The 16,124-nt window shown below is 41.7% G+C and overlaps 1 pseudogene across 1 annotated transcript; it reads left to right on the forward strand.

The window, feature by feature from the left end:
* The first annotated feature begins 12,020 nt into the window (after window positions 1-12,020).
* Window positions 12,021-12,551, forward strand: LOC309652624 (small nuclear ribonucleoprotein E pseudogene; annotated as a pseudogene). Its single transcript has one exon. The product of its transcript is annotated as a small nuclear ribonucleoprotein E pseudogene (transcript).
* Window positions 12,552-16,124: the final 3,573 nt, after the last annotated feature.

The raw sequence follows: 16,124 nt of genomic DNA on the forward strand, positions 1-16,124 counted from the left end.
ATCTGCATCAGCAAAAGGTACTCTTCCAGTTTTCATATCAGATGAAGGCAAGGGTAGAAGTTGATAGGGAACTTATCTGACTTGGGTGCATTCCTTGTGAGTGGGCTAAAGTTCAATAACACCAAAAGGAGAGGGGGTAGGAGTGCAGGCCCAAGATGGAGCTGACAAAATGGAGTCACTGTGGTTCAGCCACACAAAGATTCAAACTCTTTGTGCCTCAGCACCTTTTTAGTAAGTTATAAATTGGGGATGATTAGAAAAGAGTCCAGTCGCTTCCTGATGGAAATTTAACCATGTTAGAAATTCCTTGCTATTAGTTTGACATGCAAGAAACAAATTTATTGTAAATATGGGATTGTTGTTATTTTTTCCCCATTGATCCTGTAGACTCAAATAAGAGATAATACAATGTATAACCTTGTTTATACTGGCATTTTTTTCCCTCCTCCCTCCTCATGAGAGCTAAAGGAAAGATACAGTTAATCTAACCATGGCAAATGAATAAGCCTCCTCTACAGCTCAGGCCAGACATTTCTCATGCTTTGTCTAGCTGTCTCTAATTTTCTGTTTGATTTTCTACCACTCACAAGTTAAGATAGACGGTTGCTTTGGCAGAAATTAAATCTGCAAAAAGTTTTACCATCTGCCAGGATATTCTTGGATGTTATTTCTCCAGAAGCACTCATTATTAAAAATATTTATTGGACATCAAACATATATCAAATTCTGTTCGAAATATGGCTGCCTCACAGTTACTACTCAAACAAGAATTAAAAAACAATATTTATTGCATCTAAGAATGGGCAAGAGTTAGCCCTGCTCCTGAATTCTGTTATTTTGACACTATTTTTCCCCTTCCAAGAGGAAAAAGTTACTTAAGGCAAGAATTGTGTTTCTCTTATTTAGAATATTCATAGCCCTTAACACAATGCTTTGTACCTAGTAGAGACTAAAATGTTGATTGATCAATAAAATTGTGAAGGCCTGTTTCATCATCTAAACTGCCAGTTTCTTAAGGGGCAGTGACAGGATTTACTATTTCTTAGGTATGTGAACATCTGTTAGTTTTTGCTTTTCATGCTTAGCACCTGATGGACCAGTCTTAATTTGGAAAATTGCCCATTATAAAAGCTGAAGCAAAAAATACTTGTTTCCCCAGGCTCCCTTGAGCAGTGGCAGGTGACCTAGTTAGATCTATTAGAAGCTAATAGTGGTAAGAAGCAGATACTGTGGAGAACACATTTGCAGTAGCAATGGTTGCCATTCCAGGAGTGGCAGTGATAGCACAATTAGCAATGCAGGCTGTGGTGGCCAATGTTCATGAAGGTGGCAGAAATCCTCTCTCCCAACCCTCACAGTTCTTATTCCTATAACAAGATCTTGCCTGCCTGTTTTACAAGCCTGGTTTTATGGCTTTCTGAATAATTCTACAGCCCCAATATACTGTCAATGAATTTTTTTCTCCTGCTTAAATCCTGCAGGGCAATTTCTGTTGCTTCCAGGTTAAGAAGCCTACTTGATACATTGGGCCTCTAGCCCTCCACAATAGATATTAAGTAAATATCCTATGGTTCATTTTCCACACATCACTTTGTGACCCACTCACAAGCAATTCTAATTCTATATTCATTTGTATTTTTAACTGTTTATATGCTGTATATGTTATATTCTCCTATGATACCATAAGGTCCTTGAAGCAGAAATTATATTATACTTTTTAACCCCAGGGACATAGTAATGTCCTTAAAAAAGAGTACATGCTGAATAAATATTTTACTGATTGATATCATCTCAATAATATCAGAACAAGAATCATTAGCACAGTGCATACATAACTCAATAAAAAGATGTCATTCTTTCCTGGCCAAGGTAGAAAATACATGAGTTACTTAAAATTAAAATTCAGTGTCATAGAAGAGGAACAAAAGATTTTACTGAATTCATACTGCTTTGAATTTAATTTAGTCAAATCAATTTTTCTAACTAGACAGTTCTAAAATGGAGACTGATTGTAGGTGCAGCCTTCAGGCAAAAATTAGATAAAATAAGAATGAAAGGATGGATTTTCAATATCATTGGTCTAATGTCATTGTCAGACTAATAGTGCATGCTCTCCCCTTTCCTTTCCTTCTTCTCTCCTGCCCCAAGCATATTCATATAATAAAGTCAGAGAAAGTTGGTTTGGGATTGTGTGTCAAAGAGGTTAAAGAAAGGATGGGGTAGGGGATGTGGTAAGAGAAAGCTCTGAAACTGTGTTGGTTATGAAAATAGACCTGGGGACTGAACTCTGTGTTCTAGGGAGGGGAATCTGCTGGCCAGCTGTGGGGGGAGGGGGTGGAGAACTGCCATTGTCAGAGCAGTGAAGCCATTACTGCATTTAAATAATCAGAAGCTGATCCTACGGATGCCAGTGTTATGAATCAATGTGAAGCAATTAATTCTTTTTGTGTTGATTCAATAATCATTTATTGAAGACTTGTTTTGTGTCATGTGTTGCTCTAGGCTCTGGAGATAGAGCAATGAATGAGATGGATAAATCCTGAATTCAAGGAGCTTATATTCTATTTATTTTACTTATTTTTTCTTTTCCATTATGGTTATCACAGGATATTGAATATAGTTCCCTGTGCTATATGATAAGACCTTGTTGCTTATCCATTCTCAATATAATAGTTTGCATCTGCTAACCACAAACTCCCAATCCAACTCTCCCCCATCCCCCTTCCCACTTGGCAACCACAAGTCTGTTCAGGATTTTATATTCTAATAAGAGATAATAAGCCATCAAGGAAACAGAAATATATTCTAGTTATCAGATAGTAGTAAGTACTATGAAGAAAAATTAAATAGGGTAGAGAGATAGAGGGTGACAGGGGTTGCTATTTTGGGTAGGGTTGTTAGAGAAGTTCTCTCTCTGAGGTGGCTCCATTTGAGAAGAGACTTAGATAAAGTAAGGAATTAATCCAAGCAGATAAGTGTGCTCCAGGGAGAGGCAAGAGCAAGGGCAAGGTTCCTGAGGCATGATTGTACTTGACTTACTTGCGGAACAGCTAGAAGGCTGTTTTACGTGGAGCTGGCAGACCAGTGGAAGAATGATAGGAGATGAGGTGGGAGAGTGTATTGGGCACTGTGATGCACTGACCAGATTCCCTTTAACGGACCTGTTGCCCCAGCTTTAGGAGTGCTGTGGACAGACCTTTAAGGGACTGCCCCATCTGCTGAGAGCCATGTCAACTAAGTCCATGCCTCTTCCCAGCGCTGCCTGTATCCAATGAGTGATCGCTGAGGGAGTGTAAAGGCCCAGCATCTTGGCCTAACTTGGAACAACTCTAAAGGGCCATTCTAGCTCCAGAGCTCACCATGAGGTTGGCCAAGACTATTGTTGAGCCTGCATTGCAGTTGGATGCTTTCTTCTACCACGCTTGCTTTGTTCCCCTCCTTTCCACACATGCTGATCCCAAGGGCACTCCCTAATAAATACCCTGCCCTCTAAACTCCATCTCGGATGGGGAATCCAGCCTGCAACAGAGAGTTTGATAAGGACTCGTGTAGGTGATTAAAAGTATTGTGGAAAGATTCTGTAGGGTTCTAAGCAGAGGAGTGATGCTATTATTCTTATCTTTTAAAGTTGTTACTTGGCTGCTGTATGAAGAAGAGACTGTAGGGGGAGAAGAGAGAAAATTGGGAAGGTATTGTGGTCCAGGCAAGAGATGATGGTGACTTAAACTAGAGAAATAAGAAATGAATGGGTTCAGGATATTTTCTAAAGGCAGAGCTTCAAAGGATCAAGCAATGCTCTTTAGCCCATCAAAGGGGCCGTAAGCCTCAACAATTAGCATCAGAAACAAAAGAGTTGATTCAAAATATGGCTAACTATTTTACAAGAACAAGTATTGTTTAAAATGCAGAACAATACTAATAAAACCAAGTCACCTCTTACATTCATAACCCAAATTGCTTGTCTATCTCACAGGAGCAAATATCACTGGTTACCTGGTGGACTGCAGTTAGTGCTGGTGGGCTATGCACTCTTTATATCTGGGTTCAGCAAACCATAGCCCACAAGACAAATATGGCCTGCTGCATGCCTTCTTGTGGCCCACAAGCTAAGAATGGCCTTTGCATTTTTAAATGGTTGAAAAAAATCAAAACAAGAATAATATTTCATGACACATAAAAATTATGTGAAATTCAAATTTGTGTCCACGTATAAGTTTTACTGGCACATAGCCATGTGCATTTGTTTACATATAGTCAATGTCTGCTTTTGGTCTACAAGTGTTGAATGATTGTGACAGAGATTATATGGCCCACAAAGCCTAAAATATTTATTAGCTGGTCCTTATAGAAAAAGTTTGCTGACCTCTCATTTATCTCAGAGGAGTATAGCCTAGGGTCACCTGGTGGAATGCCCAGTTAGTGCTGGTGGCACTTTTGGCCTATTTACTTACTCTAATATTGTTTGTGCGAGATACCAGGTGATGAGCAATCATTTAGGGTCAATTTTGTTCAGGTTTGTTTGAAGGATCTATTGAATTCTGGCTTTTTCTGTGATTCCTTTTGCTCATGGCAAGGTCTATTGTGATGCCTTGAGTATTAGCTGTTTCTTCTTATTATAAAACCTGGACTTGGGACCTCTCTCACTAACCTTGTAACTTTCAACTAGTCATACCCACTATACAGCACACAGTAACAAATGAAAGCAAACAGCAAGTAGTTCAGTGCTGTTCTCCACAGTTCTCTATGGCACATGTTCCAATTTCTCCTTGTTGTTGAACCTTGTCCCTGTCTCTCATGTTTTTCCCCAGCCCCAGCAACTTGGATTTGACATTTAGATGTCATCTTCCAAGTATTGAATCTCAGCATTCTCTAGGAATTTTGACTCATGTTGGCCTTTTCATCCTTCTGCTTATGGCTATCCCATAGGAAGCCCTAGATGGGCTCTGGTCCCAGAACCCAACTGCAGTGCTGCCCTCCCTGGGTGAGTCCTCCCTGCCACTAGAGGCTGCTTCGCCAGCTGTCTGTCTTTCCACTGAGCTCCTTCTGTTGCTCTATGGTCATCTCCTCTTTGCATGAGCACATGTCAGAAAAGCCCACACCCAGCTTCACTTTGCTTGTTCTCTGTCCTTTGAGCTCTACCCTTTTGATCACAGCCCCATACCTACCAACAGAAGCCTCTTGGGCACCTAAGAATGTAGGAAACATATCTTTTGCCACAGGGCCTGTAAATTTACTTACATTAATTATAACATTAAACATCATTATTATAGCTTGCATTTATTGAGCACATAACTCTACGTCTGATGGTGCATGTATTAGTCAGCATAGACTTCCATAACAGCATACCATAGACTGGGTGGCTTAAACAACAGAAATTTATCTCTCACAGTTCTGGAGGCTGGAAGTCCAAGATCAAGGTATCAGCAGTTTGGTTTCTCCTTTGAGGCCGCTCTCTTTGGCTTGCAGATGGCCGCCTTCTCACTGTGTCCTCACACGGTCTTTCCTCTGTGCATGCATGTCCCTGGTGTCTCTTCCTCTTCTTATAAAGATAACAGTCTTACTGGATTAGGCCCCCACCCTTATGACCTCATTTAACCTTAATAACTTCCTTAAAGGCTCCATCTCCAAAATTATCCACACTGGGGTTAGGGCTACAACATAGGCATTTTGCAGGGACACAGTTTAGTCCAGAACAGTGCATTACCCACTTTGCATACAAATCTCATTTAATCCTCTCAACAACTACATTACATAAGAAGATGCTCTTGTCCTCCCCATTTTACATATGTGGAAACTGAGATTTACTTTGCACAAAGTTACACTTGTAATTTTAGGTAGATTTAGGACTGAATCCCAGTTCTGAGTTAATCCACAGCTCATTCCCTTAATCTCTCTTATATACATCTTCTCAAAGTTTATCTACTTCTTGTATAGGATTTACATCAGGTTACGCTAACTATTGCACATGAGTCTTTTTTTTGTCCACTGGCTGTGAGCTCCTTGGTGACATATAGGGCTATTTGGGCAAGGGCTGTTGGAGCCTACAATGACCTATTCAGCGGCAAGGCCTGTACCGCCTCAGGCTGGTTATGGAAGAGTCCTGGGAGACAGTGGAAGTCAACCCACTGCAACGGTGTTAAGGCTATAGTTTGTACAGGACTCTGTGGTCTGGTTTTATAGCATGCTGGGAGAAGGACAATTTGATAAGGTCCCATGATTTTGAGTGGGAATAAAAAAAAGTGTAAACTGTCTGTGTGTGTGTGCTTGGTTCTATTCAATTTTAACCTATGTGTAGGTTTGTGTGTCCACCACCACAGTCAAGACCCAGAACAAGCAGTTCCATCAACACAAGGATACCTTGTGTTCTCCTTTCATAACATGTCCAGCTCCTTCCCTATCCTGAATCCCTGGCAATGACTAATCTGACCTCCATTTCTAAAATTTTGTCATTTCAAAAATTTTATGTTAGTGGAATCATACAGTATATAACCCTTTAGGATTGGCTTTTTTCAGTCAGTATAATTTCAGAGATTCATCCAAATTGTTGTATGTATCAATAGTTCATTCCTTTTTATTGCTGAATAGTATTCCATGTGTATATATACATATACCACAGTTTGTTGAGCTATTCAATTTTTGAAGGCTATCTAGGCTGATTCCAGTCTTTGCTATCATGATTAAAACTGTTATTGACATTCGTGTACATGTTGTTCTATGGACATAAGTGTCCATTTCTCTAGAGTAAATGCCTGAGAGTTCAACTACAGGGTCTTTCTGAGTGAGAGAAGAGAGTTTCGGCCTCAGGGGGACAAAGAAGCTTCCTGGATGGAGCCACTTGCTGTAGTGAAGTTGCCTCTTGCTGGTTGCATCCACCAGCCTCAGTATCTCTCTGTGGGGTAGGGGAGTCTAAGGCACGACCAAGATGGAGAGCGCTTCTCCAGGCTGCTTATTGTTGGTGAGGCTCCCTATTGGTACCTCTTGTGAATGATGTCTTGCCTGATGTTGTCAGACGGAATTCAGATTCAATCCGGGGACAGAATGAGCCTTGGGCTGTCTGCTGTTGCTAGGTCATGGGTAGGAAAGGTTCAATCTGGGTTGTCTTCTTCCATTGGGAGGAGGAAGTAACATGTAAGATACTGTGTTACTGGGTTGTTCCTCCAATCCTGGCGTCTCAAAAGAGTTTATCTTCTTCTTACCACCTTTCAGACTTCTCCTTCAGTGGTTTCTTTCATAATTTCCAGGCTTTATAGTTGTGCTTAGTGGAGAGGAGCTAGGCAAAAGGGGTCTAGAGAATCTTGTCTGGACTGGAAGTCTGGGCACATTTTTAATATAAGCAAAGAGGTGGAAACTTTAGGATAACAAAAATCTAGGCAATAGGTAATGGGTGTTTTTATTCTTTTATTATCTACTTAGAACAATATTACACAGCAGCCAGTTCGGACCCTTACTGGTTTCAGCCTTTTGCATGGGAGAGTTCTCCTAGTTTTTGCATGTCTAAGCAAATCACCATCCTGAGGTAGGGGTGGAGTGGAGGGACAGGCATAGGAGGTGTTACCCTTACGCTGGGCATCTGTTCCAAAACCAGGATTCATGAGCCTTTTATAATTTCTTCTAGGACAGAAATGATTGGCTATGGTGAGATCCAACCAAAACGCCATGCCCTTATTGAGGTGGATCAATAAGAAGGTCTTTTTTTTTTAACATCTTTATTGGAGTATATTGCTTTACAATGCTGTGTTAGTTTCTGCTTTATAAAAAAGTGAATTAGCTATACATATACATATATCCCCATATCTCCTCCCTCTTGCGTCTCCCTTCCACCCTCCCTATCCCACCCCTCTAGGTGGTCACAAAGCACCGAGCTGAGCTGATCTCCCTGTGCTATGCGGCTGCTTCCCACTAGCTATTTTACATTTGGTAGTATTTATAAGTCCATGCCACTCTCTCACTTCGTCCCAGCTTACCCTTCCCCCTCCCCATGTCCTCAAGTCCATTCTCTATGTCTGCGTCTTTATTCCTGTCCTGCCCCTAGGTTCCTCATGACCATTTTTTTTTTTTAGATTCCATATATATATGTTAGCATATGGTATTTGTTTTTCTCTTTCTGACTTACTTCACTCTGTATGACAGACTCTAGGTCCATCCACCTCACCACAAATAACTCAATTTCATTTCTTTTTATGGCTGAGTAATAGTCCATTCTGTGTATGTGCCACATCTTCTTTATCCATTCATCTGTCGCTGGACACTTAGGTTGCTTCCATGTCCTGACTATTGTAAATAGAGCTGCAATGAACATTGTGGTACATGACTCTTTTTGAATTATGGTTTTCTCAGGGTATATACCCTGTAGTGGGATTGCTGGGTCGTATGGTAGTTCTATTTTTAGTTTTTTAAGGAGCCTCCATACTGTTCTCCATAGTGGCTGTATCCATTTACATTCCCACCGACAGTGCAAGAGGGTTCCCTTTCTCCACACCCTCTCCAGCATTTATTGTTTGTAGATTTTTTGATGATGGCCATTCTGACTGGTGTGAGGTGATACCTCATTGTAGTTTTGATTTGCATTTCTCTAATGATTAGTGATGTTGAGCATTCTTTCATGTGTTTGTTGGTAATCTGTATATCTTCTTTGGAGAAATGTCTATTTAGGTCTTCTGCCCATTTTTGGATTGGGTTGTTTGTTTTTTTTGATATTGAGTTGCATGAGCTGCTTGTTAATTTTGGAAGTTAATCCTTTGTCAGTTGCTTCATTTGCAAATATTTTCTCCCATTCTGAGGGTTGTCTTTTCGTCTTCTTTATGGTTTCCTTTGCTGTGCAAAAGCTTTTAAGTTTCATTAGGTTCCAAGGAAGGTCTTTTCCTATACTTTATTTTTTATAAATTTATTTATTTTTGTATATTTTATTTTTGGCTGCATTGGGTCTTCGTTGCAGCGAGCAGGGGCTACTCTTCGTTGCAGTGTGAAGGCTTCTCATTGCAGTGGCTTCTCGTTGCGGAGCATGGGCTGTAGGCACACGGGCTTCAGTAGTTGTGGCACACAGGCTCAGTAGTTGTGGTGCATGGGCTTAGTTGCTCCGTGGCATGTGGGATCTTCCCGGACGAGGGGTCGAACCCGTGTCCCCTGCATTGGCAGGCGGATTCTTAACCACTGTGCCACCAGGAAAGTCCTTTTCCTATACTTTAGAACCAGTATTGAACATCTGCTAGCATAAGCTTTGGACAAAGACACCTGTCAGAGACTGTGCAAGCATTACATGTTCCATTCATCGCAATAGCATGAAATATTTCTTTCTGCAAAAGGAACACTGAGAATTTTTTTGGACTAATTTTAGAAGAGTTAACAGACACAGTTTTTTATTTCCATCTTTTTCTTGAGAGACAGAAGAACTAATAAATCCATGATAGGGGTCAGGGGCTTTAAGCTTCTAAAGAAGGATTTGCATAAGAATCACCTGAATCATGCTTATAAGAATCTTGTAAGAGAGGTATTATTTTCTCCATTTTACAAACGTGGAGCTCCATCTCAACAAAGGTAAATGTCTTAAACTCTGTCTAACAAGGGATAGGAGAATCCACCCAGCTTTGAACCCTAGTGATGACTCAAAAGCCCATGCTGTTCCCTTAATTTAAACTTTTATTGTGTCTTGATTTGTGTTAAGCTCTGAGAACACAATAAGGAGTTAAACATAGTCACTACTCTCTGGGAATTCACAAACCTATGGGTATAATAGATATAATAGAGATATCTCAATATCTCTATTGAGATATTAGCTTATGTTTTATTCTCTTTCCTGTAAGTTTATTCAGCACTCCCCCAGCTCAGCCTCTTTGGCTTTGTCCATCCTGTAGGGATTAAAGCTATACCTCTATACCCATCAAACACTGGTCTGAGCCAAGAAACATTCTATTGTAAATTTAAAAATTCTGTGAATGTGCTCTCCCCAGTTTTCCTTTAGGTGAGAGCTACATGGACACAGAATCAAGGTTCAGATTTGATGGCCAAAAAGGGACATGATGCATTTCCCAGACTATAGCTGTATGGAATCTCTCACTGTCCTTTATCTGATGTCTGAAAGATGACACTACTAATTTTGTTTCTAGCCAAAGGGTCAGTCTTACAAGATTTCCTAAATAAAGTATATAAATATAGTGACTACCTAAGTGACACTTTAATGGGCAGCTTTTATAACGGCTTAAATATTTCAATGTTCGAAATGAGAATTTTACTCATATTAAGAAAAAAATCATTTATTTTTGCATCATATTTCTCTTACCGTACTATAGTAAATATTTTCTCTCTTTTAACTTTATTTAGATGTGGCAGCAGGTAGAGAAGGAAGACTCCAACTGTAAGTAAACCCTTTGCAGTTAGGGACATCTGATTGGAATCCCAGCTCTGCCATTTACTTACTCTGTGATCTTAGGCAAGTGGCTTAAGTTCACTGAACCTTACAGTCTTCACTGAGAAAATGATAACAGTTCCCTCATATGGCGACTTCGAGGATTAAATGTGGTAAAGTACCAGAACATAGTAGGATCCCTAAAATGCTAGTTCCTTCCTATTTCCCTCTGTCCACTCTCAATGACCTTTGATTAAAAGGATGTATATTAAGTTCTTACAAGGGAATAGTTTGTTGCCAATTGTGAGTCTGAATTCCCGAGTTGAATCCCTTGTTTTATCAATGACACATGTGTCAGAATGATCTATTGAGATATTAGCTTATGTTTTGTTCTTGTCCTCTTTCTGTGAAAGGTATGCGGATTATTCCCACCCCTACTCTAACCTCAAAAGTCTTGGTTTCTGAGTTCAGAGCTCTTTGCTGATGGAAGCGTTATTGATTTGTGTACTGTAAAGCTAAAGATATCATTTTTGAGGTACCAAGAAAGCCTCCCCACCCAACTTTTTGTTTTAGACACGTCAGGCTCTGAGAAGCAGAGCTGGGCAAATGAGGAGATGGATGTTTGAGAGGAAGCATTTCCCCAAGATCAGAGGGTTTATTTTAGATGGAGAATTTCCCATAAGGTGTGCCATGTAGTATGGTGGATGTCCATGGGGCCTTCCCCACAAATCAAGAGGTGGCCAGAGGAGTTGAAGGCTAAGAGACATGAACTTGAGAGTTTAGATATGGATTTGGGGGTCACTCTCAGGATTGGACACTAAGCATCAGCCAAGATGACAGGATCCTGCCAGAATGTCCTGGACTGTGTAAGAGAGCCTGTATCAGTCATGATAGGCAAGGCAATACTGTGGAAACCAGCAATACTTAAATCTCAGTGACTTCAAATAAGAGAGGTGGATTTATTGCTTGGTCTTCATGGCTGACTGGGGCTCTTGCTCCACACTGTTGCCATCCACACTCTGGGACTCACACTGAGGGCAGCCATCCTCTGAAAACATGGCAAAGTATGCAGTGGCTCTCAGAGCTCCTGCCCGAGAGTGACACACATCACTTCAGCTCACATTTCACTGGCCAGTGTAAGTCATATGGCTGCACCTAACTTCACACAGGTGGAAACACAACCCTACCGTGTGCCTCGAAGGAGAGAGAACAGAATGTTGTGAAAAATCGTAATGCCTTTAACAATCTGCCATTCTGATCACTAAATGTTCAGTTTACTCTCCTTTTATGCAGAAGACACTCATACTTACCCCAAAGGAGGCAATCCAAAAATGCCATTCAGGGACTTCCCTGGGGGTCCCGTGGTTAAGGCTCCACACTTCCACTGCAGGGGGCGTGGGTTCAGTCCCAGGTCGGGAAACTAAGATCCTGCATGCCGCGTGGTGCAGCCAAAATTTAAAAAATGCCATTCAGTCTTGGCATTGAGCTCAAAGTCCAGCATCTCTGGGTGATACATGGTAGTCTCTACATCTAGGAGTGATATGCAATGATGACTACATGAGTTCTGGATAGACTGCCCTTGAACCAGAGACATATGGACCAAAACTTAAAAGTGTCCCGACATATACAACATACATGCTAGAACAGAGGCAGGCTAACAGGCATAAGAATCCTATTTAAAAATTGGAAAAAACATTCCGGAAGTTGCTTTTTGAGGCAGTGTGCGGGATAGTGTGGTCTTTGTGAGCTTCCACCATGGCGTACTGGGGCCAGGGCCAGAAGGTGCAGAAGGTGATGGTGCAGCCAATCAATCTCATCTTCAGATACTTGCAAAATAGATCTCGGATTCAGGTGTGGCTTTATGAGCAAGTGAATATGCGGATAGAGGGCTGTATCATTGGTTTTGATGAGTATATGAACCTCGTATTAGATGATGCAGAAGAGATTCATTCTAAAACAAAGTCAAGAAAACAACTGGGTCGGATCATGCTAAAAGGAGGTAACATTACTCTGCTCCAAAGTGTCTCCAACTAGAAATGATCAATGAAGTGAGAAATTGTTGAGAAGGCAATACAGTTTTTTTAGGTGTGCTTTGTTAGAAGTGTAGTTCTAAAGCATTTATTCATATTGTTTTGCTCACCTTTATGTTATTACCAGATGACGATAAATGCTGTGGGATTGTTTTTATTAAAAAAAAAAATTGGAAAAATGGAAGACCTTGGTCTGCAGAGATTCTACTGGGCGGACGTTGTGGAGCGGGCTTCTGGTGGGGGGTGGATGGTAATTATTCAGCCCCAACTCTGCTTCATAGGCCTTAGTCATCCTTCTTGGCCTCATGTACAAAGGCATGGGAGAATATGCCCTCCTTGAGCAGTTTTCTCAATCTGCTTTTGCTCGGTCATGTCAACCTGTCACAGACTTTCTTTTCCAGGCCTGTGGTTTCTTTGGCAGTATAGCGTCCCCCCTCCACAATTAGCTTTTTATCTATGTAATTCCAATGATATCCAGGTGCCAGTAGCCAGACACACACACACACACACACACACACCTTTTGTAAATATCTGTCTTTTCATTTAAATGAGGGAAACTTGAGGCTATTACTGTTTGGTGGGAAAGCTATGTTCTCACGTTTGTAATAATCAAGAGAGGTTAGTTTATGCTGCATTGACAAACAAATGCAACATTACAGAGACTTCACAAAGAACGGGTCTAGGGAATTCCCTCGTGTTCCAGTGGTTAGGACTCTGCATTCTCACTACCAAGGCCCCTGGGTTCGATCCCTGGTCGGGAAACTAAGATCCCACAAGGCGCACGATGGGGCCAAAACAAACAAACAAATAACGGTCTATTTCGCACTTGTACTACAAGTCTATTGAGGGTCAGCTGGGAGCCCTGCTCTGTGTCTCCTCACTCCCGTACTCAGGCTAAAGGAAAAGAGAGCAGAGTGAATCCCACTGTGGCTCTAAGAGCTCCTTTTTGAGCTCATACATGTTATGTCCACTCACGTTTCACTGGCCAACTCAAGCCAAGTGGGTAAAACTAATTTCAAGTGGCAAGAAAAAAAAAATCCTGCCATGTGCACTGGAAGGAGAGAGAACTGGAATATTTGTGAAGAGCATTAATAACTATCACAAATGACCTGAACTTTTGCATGATCTATTGCAGGGTTTCCAAAATATGACAAAGATGGCATACCAGCCAAACCCGTGAGGCTTTGGGACAGATGATCTGATACAGAGACATAATGGTAGTGGGCTAATATTTTAATGTTAACTGATAGGCTTTTTTTTTTCATTTTTTTGTTAAGTACCTTTGTCCCATGACTCCTGTCTCACCTCATCTGCTTGGCCACCCAGGAGTTACTGAATCGGTGTAGGAAAGATACAGCAGAGCAAAAGAATAATCTCTCAGCTGGGGTAGGGAATGATGGGCGATTTTCAAATAGATGGTTGAAACTCCTAGCAGAGACAGTAGGTTGAACGAATGGGTTTTGAGTCTCGACAGCACGGTGTTTTGAGTACCAAAAATCAATATTTAATGCTGTAAACAGTAGATTGGTGATAACGCATGCTGAGAAGGTCAGTTCTCCTTCCCTTGACTTGAGAAAGATTCTATTGCCAGGGTAGTAGAGAGGGGAGGGCATGCAGATGGAAACTGGGGTGGTCTGAGTCTGTACTTTAGGACCCCTTCCCAGGTTTTCTTAATCTCTTATAATTCTTTTTAATTCAACCAGTTTACAAAGGTAAATCAGGCATAGTTCTTATTCTCACAGAGCTCAAAACCTTGGCAGAGGGAATAGATATGTAAAGAGATAATTATAGGGACTTCCCTGGTGGCACAGTGGTTAAGAATCTGCCTGCCAATGCAGGGGACACGGGTTTGATCCCTGGTCCGGGAAGATCCCACATGCCTCAGAGCAACTAAGCCCATGCACCACAACTACTGAGCCTGCGCTCTAGAGCCCGCGTGCCACAACTACTGAAGCCTGTGCGCCTAGAGCCCATGCTCCACAACAAAAGAAGCCACTGCAGTGAGAAGCCCGTGCACCGCAACGAAGAGTAGCCCCTGCTCGCCGCAACTAGAGAAAGCCCGCGCACAGCAACGAGGACACAACGCAGCCAAAAATAAATAAATTAATTAATTAATTTTAAAACAGAGATAATTATAGACTGTTTGACTAAAATTCAAGTACAAAGAAGTGCAATTGTGGGGCTTCCCTGGTGGCGCAGTGGTTGAGAGTCTGCCTGCCAATGCAGGGGACACGGGTTCGAGCCCTGGTCTGGGAGGATCCCACATGCCGCGGAGCAACTGGGCCCGTGAGCCACAACTGCTGAGCCTGAGCGTCTGGAGCCTCTGCTCCGCAACAGGAGAGGCCGCGATGGTGAGGGGCCCGCGCACCGCGATGAAGAGTGGCCCCCACTCGCCGCAACTGGAGAAAGCCCTCACACAGAAACGAAGACCCGACACAGCCAAAAATAAACATAATAAATAAATAATAAATTAAAAAAAAATAAATTAAAAAAAAAAAAAAGAAGTGCAATTGTTACGGGAGAAGAAGAGGAAACCAGTGTCTCTCTGGGGGTAGGGTACGCAGAGACAAGAAGAAAGCTTCAACTTTCCCACCTCTTCTAATGGGAAGGAGAGGACCAAAGTCATGTAGCATTTTTTTTTTAAATGCTATTGTCATCACTCTTACTCTATTTCTTCTACATCCTCTCTTATCCCCACCCCCTACCATAAACTGGTTTCCATTGTACTCATGCTCTGAAGATCCTGCTTTTTTCCAAATTGGTCCTTCCCAAAACATAAGACCCTTCTTTTAGACCTTCCTCAACACAATCACTGAGGCTGCGTTGAGGCTGAGGGAGATTCACTGTGAAGCTAATGAGACTGAAGCTTCAGAGCCCCTCATTCACCTGGGCCCCTTCTAAGGTCCTGGGAGGGGCCTCCATGATAGGCTCACATTGTCGTATGATTGTATACAGTTTCCAAAAGTATATATTTCAACAGCAATTGCTTAAGATCACTGTCTCCTTCCCCTCCAACTTCTCCTCTTCGCCACTTCCCCTAATCACATTGTCGTGTGATTTTATACAGTTTCCAAAAGTATATATTTCAACAGCAATTGCTTAAGATCACTGTTTCCTTCCCCTCCAACTTCTCCTCTTCTCCACTTCCCCTAATGTAAAGTAGTGGTGGAAAAACTGTGGCCCTGTGTTGGATCTGGCTACAAGGAAGTTGAACTAGAGATCTATACTGGTTCCCTAAGGCTACTGCAATAAATCATCACAAATCTGGTGGCTTAAAACAATAGAAGTGTATCCTCTTACAGTTTTGGAGGCCAGAAGTCCAAAATCAAGGTGGCAGCGGGACTCTCTCAGGAGGCTCTGGGAGAGAATTCATTCCTTGCCTCTTCTAGCATCTGGTGGCTGCCAGCCTTCCTTGGTGTTCTTTGGCTTGTGACTGCATCATTCCGATCTCTGTTGCTGTCTTCACATCACCTTCTCCTCTGTGTGTGTAATCTCCGTCTCCCTGTCTCTTATAAGGACACTTGTGATGGTCTTTAGGGTTCACCTGGATAATCCAGGATAATTTCCTTATCTCAAGATCCTAAATCATATTCCCCGAATCCTTTTTGCTTATAAAGTAATATCTGCGTGTTCCAGGGATTAAGACATGACATCTTTGGGTTGCCGTTATTCAACATTTTAGTCATGTTTAGTGGGATATATCTATGCAGATTTGCAACCCCATTTCCTTGTACAGTTAAGCTGTTGCTAAG

The sequence above is a fragment of the Balaenoptera physalus genome (genome assembly GCF_965194825.1).
Source record: "Balaenoptera physalus genome assembly, chromosome: X".
Taxonomy (NCBI): Eukaryota; Metazoa; Chordata; class Mammalia; order Artiodactyla; family Balaenopteridae; genus Balaenoptera; species Balaenoptera physalus.